This window comes from Hyla sarda, unplaced genomic scaffold (genome assembly GCF_029499605.1).
Source record: "Hyla sarda isolate aHylSar1 unplaced genomic scaffold, aHylSar1.hap1 scaffold_796, whole genome shotgun sequence".
Taxonomy (NCBI): Eukaryota; Metazoa; Chordata; class Amphibia; order Anura; family Hylidae; genus Hyla; species Hyla sarda.
Window position 1 is genome coordinate 79,876 of NW_026610821.1, and position 7,785 is coordinate 87,660.

A 7,785-nucleotide genomic window follows, 5' to 3' on the forward strand; every position below is an offset into this window, starting at 1 on the left:
CCTCATGGTCAGACTTCCCGGCCACCATGTTTTGTTAAACAGCACGCATACCCCAGCAATAAACCACATATACGTTGTGCACAGTACTTTAAAGGGGTATTCTGGTGGAAAACCTTTTTTTTTTTTTTTTTTTTTAAGTCAACTGGTGCCAGAAAGTTTAAAAGATTTGTAAATTAATTCAATTGAAAAAAAATCTTAATCCTTCCAGTACTTATTAGTGGCTGTATTCTCCAGAGGTTCTTTTCTTTTTGGATTTCTTTTCTGTCATGAATACAGTGCCCACTGCTGACACCTCTGTCCATGTCAGGAACTGTCCAGAGCAGGAGAAAATCCCCATAGCAAACATATGCTGCTCTGGACAGTTCCTAAAATGGACAGAGGTGTCAGGAGAGAGCACTGTGGTCATGAAAGAAATGAAATCCTAAAAGAAAAGAATTTTCTCTGTAATATATAGCCACTAATAAGTACTGGAAGGATTAAGATTTTTTAATAGAAGTAATTTAAAAATCTGTTAAACTTTCTGGTACCAGTTGATTTAAAAAATAAATCTAGTTTTCCACTGGAGTACCACTTTAACCTCTTAAGGACCCCGCATCATATTGCGGCGGGCCCGGCATGATAGTGAAGCCGGGACCCGCATCTAACAGCGCGCGGCACTGATCGCAGTGCCGCGCGCTATTAACCCTTTAGCCGCGCGCTCAAAGCTGAGCCGCGCAGCTAAAAACAAAAGTAAAAGTGCCCGACTAGCTCAGGGAGCTGTTCGGGATCATCGCGGTATAATGTCGGCATCCCGAACAACTGTAGCACAGGAGGAGGTCTTCTTACCTTCTCCTGCACTGTCCAATGGCCGAATGAATGCTTCAAGCCTGAGATCCAGACTTGAGCATCCAATCGCCGAAAACACTGATTGATTCATTCCTATGGAGATGGATCAATCAGTGGTAAAGATCAGTTAATGCAATGTTATAGCCCGCCCTGTAGGAGCTGTAATATTGCATAAGAAAAGTGTTAAAAAAAAAAAAAATCATTAACCCTTTCAATTATCCCTTCCCCTAATAAAAGTTTGAATCGCCCGGCATTTCCAAGAATAAAAAAAACACAGTGTAAATAAAAATAAACATATGTGGTATCATCGCGTGCAGAAATGTCCGAATTATAAAAATATACTGCTTTTTAAACCACACGTTCAATGGCGTATGCGCAAAAAAAATCCAAAGTCCAAAATAGTGCATTTTTGATCACTTTTTATACCACAAAAAAGTGAATAAAAAGTGATCAATAAGTCTGATCAGAACAAAAATGATACACCTAAAAACTTCAGATCATGGCGCAAAAAATGAGCTCTCATAGCGCCCGGAACACAGAAAAATGAAAAACTTATAGGGGTCAGAAGATGACCATTTTAAACGTATAAATGTTCCTGCATGTATTCATGATTTTTTTCTGAAGTGATACAAAATCAAACCTATACAAGTAGGGTATCATTTTAACCATATGGACCTACAGAATAAAGATAAGGTGTAATTTTTGCCAAAAAATGTACTGCGTAAAAACGGAAGCCCCCAAAACGTACAAAATAGAGTTTTTTCATCAATTTTGTCGCACATTGATTTTTTTTCCCGTTTCACCGTAGATGTTTGGGTAAAATGACTAATGTCATTACAAAGAAGAATTGGTGACGCGAAAAATAAGCCATCATATAGAATTTTAGGTGAAAAGTTTAAAGAGTTATGATTTTTTAAAGTTAAGGAGGAAAAATTGAAAATGAAAAAACGGAAAAAGCCCGGGTCCTTAAGGGGTTAATGGAATGAGTAACCTCGTCTTTACAGAGAATTGCAGTGACCATACAGTGTGAGAAGAAATGGTAAAATATTGTCAGAAGGTTCCTCAGTAAGATTGTAAGAAAGCTCGGCTAACATCTTAAAGGGGTACTCCGGCCCTGAGACATCTTATACCCTATCCAAAGGATAGGGGATATGATGTCTCCCCATGGGGGTCCCGCCGCTGGGGACCCCCGCAATCTTGTATTCGCCACCCACCTGTTTGAGCTGCACACATCGGTGCCAGCTCACAAACAGCCGGGTGGCGACCACGGGGCCAGAGTATCATGACCTCCCCCCCACCCCCGCCACCGTGTGATGTCACCCCACCGCCCCCCGTATGCAAGTCTATGGAATGGGGGGTAGAGGAGTGTACATGGGTGACAGAGGGGGGATGGCCAAGGTGGACATGGATGACAGGAGGGACAGAGGGGTGATTAGGGTGGAGGGACAATGGTGACAGATGTAGACTGGGGGGTGGTCAGAGGGGTGGATGGGGGGGGAAACATGTGTTGCAGAGGAATGGACAGAGGTGGCCAAGGTGGACATGGATGACAGGATGGTGGACACGGGAGATATGGGGGTGAACAGGGATAACGGGGGTGGACAAGGATGACAAGGGGGATAAAAGAGGGGTGACAAAGGGATAGAGGGGTGAATAGGGGGGTAGACATGTGTTACAGGGGGGTGGATAGGGAGGGGTGGACATGGGTGACAGGGATAGACAGGGGGTGGACATGAATGACAGGGGTGAGGGGGGGGGTGGACGGGGTTAAGAAGGGGTAACAGAGGGTACGAAAGGGTACAGTACCTTTTGCCATTTTTCTTCACTACACTGGCACAGTAATCAGGCGCAGCTTCCACCTTCCTCCCCTCTCCGGCAGGGCAGCGACTCAGGGCTCCGACAGGGCACTCACTCACTGGGGCGCTGGGGGGGGGGGGAGGGGGATGCTGGGGCACGGGTCATTACACCGGCACGGTAATCCGGCAGAGCACCGCCAGTGCACTCACTCACTGGGACGCTGGGAATGGGAGGGGGGTGGACGCTGGGGCACGGGTCACTACACCGGCACGGTAATCCGGCAGAGCACCGCCAGTGCACTCACTCACTGAGCCGCAGGGTGAGAGGAATGCAGGGGGTTGCGATGTGTGCACGCACAGCAAAGCGCACACATACTTCCCTCCCCCCCTGCGGCGCCATAAATTTCAGACGCGCAGGCCAGGCCGGTGAATAAAAAAATAAAATATTTGCCGTCAAAATCCCGCGGCACCCCAGTTGGGAATCACTGCCTACTGCGGGAGGGGGGGGGGGGTTAATCTGGGGGTACTACCTGTCTACTGGGGGGGTCTAATCTGAGGGTACTACCTGTCTACTGGGGGAGGGGTCTAATTTGGGGGTACTACCTGTCTACTGGGGGGGGTCTAATCTGAGGGTACTACCTGTCTACTGGGGGAGGGGTCTAATCTGAGGGTACTACCTGTCTACTGGGGGGGGGTGTAATTTGGGGGTACTACCTGTCTAATGGGGGGGTGTAATTTGGGGGTACTACCTGTCTAATGGGGGGGTCTAATTTGGGGGTACTACCTGCCTGATGATACATTTTCATAATTTTTCATAATTAATATTTTTATGACCATATTTCATCATTTTAACCCCTTAAGGACCGAGGTGATTTTGGCCTTAAGGACCAGAGCATTTTTTGCAGATCTGACCACTGTCACTTTAACCCCTTAAGGACTCAGCATTTTTCCGTTTTTGCATTTTCATTTTTTCCTCATCACCTTCTAAAAATCATAACGCTTTCAATTTTGCACCTAAGAATCCATATGATGGCTTATTTTTTGCGCAACCAATTCTACTATGCAGTGACATTAGTTATGTTACCAAAAAATCCACGGCGAAACGGCGAAATCATTGTGCGACAAAATTGAAGAAAAAATTTCCTTTTGTAAATTTTGGGGGCTTCCGTTTCTACGCAGTGCATTTTTTGGTAAAAATAACACATCATTTTTATTCTGTAGGTCCATACGGTTAAAATGATACCCTACTTATATAGGTTGGATATTGTATTACTTCGGAAAAAAATCATAACTACATCATGCAGGAAAATTTATATGTTAAAAATTCTCATCTTCTAACCCCTATAACTTTTTTAGTTTTCTGCATACAGGCCGGTATGAGGACTCATTTTTTGCGCCGTGTTCTGAAGTTTTTATCAGTACCATGTTTGTATTGATCAGACTTTTTGATCGCTTTTTATTCATTTTTTCATGATATAAGAAGTGACCAAAAATACACTATTTTGGACTTTGGAATATTTTTTGCGTGTAAGCCATTGAACGAGCGATTTAATTAACAATATATTTTTATAGTTCGGACATTTTCGCACGCAGCGATACCACATATGTTTATTTCGGTTTTTTTTATGGGAAAAGGGGTCAAACTTTTATTAGGGAAGGAGTTAAAGGGGTACTCTGGTGAAAACCTTTTTTCTTTTAAATCAACTGGTGGCAGAAAGTTAAACATACCGTATTTGTAAATTACTACTTTTAAATTTTTTTTAATCCTTCCCGTACTTCCTGATGACATCACGAGCACAGTTCTCTCTACATTTTAGTCAGTAAGGGTACATAGTTAAGGTCAAACAAGTTGCTCAGCGACGAGGGAAGGGCTATGCCCAGGTATGTGATGTGTTTAGATGGCCATCTATAAGACGAGGAAGATTGTAGACTCGAGGCTATACGAGGGGGTATCGTGAGGTTCAGTATCTCCGACTTACTATAATTTACTTTGAAATTGGATAGGGTTCCATACTCTTCAATAACGCATTGGACACGAGGCAGGGCTTCAGTAGGATTAGTGATCATTATGAGCAGATCGTCAGCGAATGCTGCCGTAAGATGAGGCCTATCTCCTATTTGCAATCCCCTAATCGCCCCATCCTGCCTCAAGGCCTGGAGAAGAGTCTCCATCACGAGGACGTACAGTGACGGTGATAGGGGGCACCCTTGTCGCGTCCCATTACATATGGGGAAAGGTTCAGAAAGAGTGCCATTGACCCTAACCCGTGCGCTGGGTTCACTATATAGGGACATGATAGCTCGGATGAAGCGATCAGGGATGCGATATTTGGTTAACACCTTGTTCATGTAGTCCCACGCTACGCTATCAAACGCCTTCTCGGCATCTGTGCCGAGAAGGAGTAGAGGGATCTTTTTTTGTGTGGCATAGTGAATAGCGTGCATGACTCGTAATGCATTATGCTTCCCCTCCCTGCCCTTCACAAAACCAGTCTGGTCCACATGAATGAGGCCAGGGAGGAGAGGGCGAAGTCTCATGGACAACAGCTTAGCCCAGATCTTTAGGTCCATATTCAAAAGTGAAATGGGCCTATAACTCGAGCACAGTAGAGGGTCTTTACCTTCTTTTGGTAGAATAGTGATGTGTGCCTCTAGGGATTGGGGCGGCAAATGGGTGCCTCCAAGTAACGCGTTGCACCACTGAGTAAGCCGAGGCAGCAAGACTGTGCCCAACTTTTTATAGTATTGTAAGCTCAGGCCATCTGGTCCCGGGCTCTTCCCTATGGGGAAGGACTTTATTACTGCCTCAACCTCCTCAGCAGTGCAAGGCTCCAGCAATGTTTCCCCTTCCAGTGTGGTGAGGGTAGGTAAATTCAATCGGTACAAGAAAGTTTGGATTGCCTGCGTGCGTGGCAATGGCGTGGGGTTAGTTGGGTGTATGTTATAAAGAGAATAGTAGAAGTCCCGGAAAGCCGTTGCTATAGGGCCAGTGTCTACGTGTTGGGTACCATCCGGCTCCACAATCCTGTCAATGTGCGTTAAATAAAACATTTCTGAGCTTAAATGTGAGTGCAGGTGCAGTGACCAATAAAAAAAAAAAAAAAAATTCTATATATATATATATATATATATATATATATATATTTATATTTTTTTTATGCCATTTTCAATAATAGTTTTTTTTTAATTTTTTTTTTTATAATTACTTAAATAACACCTTTATCCACAAAAACAAAGAAAAAAAACCCCCAAAAACAGTAAAACTGCAACACAATTTCTGTGATTTCCGGTATGAAATTTTTTATGTAAACTGGACTCTCACCCCTTTGAAAATATCATAGTTACATAGTTAGTACGGTCGAAAAAAGACATATGTCCATCAAGTTCAACCAGGGAATTGAAGGGTAGGGGTGTGGCGCGATATTGGGGAAGGGATGGGATTTTATATTTCTTCATAAGCATTAATGTTATTTTGTTCCAGGAATGTATCTAATCCTGTTTTAACCTCCTGAGCGGTATTCCCGAGCATGACTCGGGGTTAATTTTCCCTGCCAGGATCGGTAACCCCGAGTCACGCTCGGGGTAGAATTGCAGAGTTCCCGGCCGGGCTGCACGATATATCGCAAAAGCAATGTGATATAGCGATGCGGCCCCCCGGGAAAACATGCGATTATCTGCTCTGGTCGGCTCCCGTTGCGGGGGCCGGCCAGAGCAGGTAAAGAAAAATACTAAAAGTCAGTGTTTCCCTACCAGGGGGCCTCCAGCTGTTGCAAAACTACAACTCTCAGCATGCCCGAACAGCCAAAGGCTGTCCGGGCATGCTGGGAGTAGTAGTTTCACAACAGCTGGAGGCCCCCTGGTAGAAAAACACTGAGCTAAGTGTAAAAGGAAGAAGTAGTAAAATAAAAAAACCTTTTGCTCACCTAGTCCCGGTCCCTGCAGATGTCGTTCCCCTCAGTGCGGTCCGGGGTGTCCTCTCTTCACTATTCATCTTCTAGGACCTTTCACTTTTCAGCCAATCACAGGCCGCAGTGGTGTAAAGCCTGTGATTGGCTGAAGGGGAAAGGGCTTGTTCTGCAGCAGATACACTAGGTATGAAATCTGCCGGCAAACCTAGTGTATTTGCTGCAGGACAAGGTGAGAAGGGGGGATGAATGTGACAAAGGGGGGAATGTGACAGGGGGGGAATGTGACAGAGGGGGAATGTGACAAGGGGGGAATGTGACAGGGGGGGAATGTGACAGGGGGGGAATGTGACAAGGGGGGAATGTGACAAGGGGGGAATGTGACAGGGGGGGAATGTGACAGGGGGGGAATGTGACAAGGGGGGAATGTGACAGGGGGGGAATGTGACAGGGGGGGAATGTGACAGGGGGGATGTGACATGAAGGGGGGATGTGACAAGGGGGGGAATGTGACAAGGGGGGAAGAATGTGACAAGGAGGGGGGAGAATGTGACAAGGAGGGGGGAGAATGTGACAAGGAGGGGGGAGAATGTGACAAGGAGGGGGGAGAATGTGACGGGGGATGTGACATGGGAGAGGGGAATGTGACGGGGGAGATGTGAAATGGGCGGAGGGAGATGTGAAATTCAGTTAAAAAAAATTGTACCGCTTTTGGTACACATTTCCAGACAGAATCATACCGCCAGGGAGGTTAAAGCTGTTAATTTTTCCTGCTGTGACCAGTTCCTGAGGTAGACTGTTCCATAAGTTCACAGTTCTTATGGTAAAGAAGGCGTGTCGCCCCTTGAGACTAAACCTTTTCTTCTCCAGACGGAGGGAGTGCCCCCTCGTCCTTTGGGGGGGGGGGGTTTAACCTGGAACAGTTTTTATCCATATTTTTTGTATGGGCCATTAATATACTTATATACGTTTATCATATCCCCCCTTAAACGTCTCTTCTCAAGACTAAACAATTGTAATTCCTTTAATCGCTCCTCATAGCTAAGATGTTCCATGCCCCATATTAGTTTAGTCGCGCGTCTCTGCACCCTTTCCAGCTCCACAGTGTCCCTTTTATGTACAGGCGACCAAAACTGAACAGCATATTCCAGGTGAGGCCGTTCCAATGCTTTATAAAGGGGGAGTATTATGTCCCTGTCCCTTGAGTCCATGCCTCTTTTGATACATGACAATATCCTGCTGGCTTTGGAAGCAGCAGC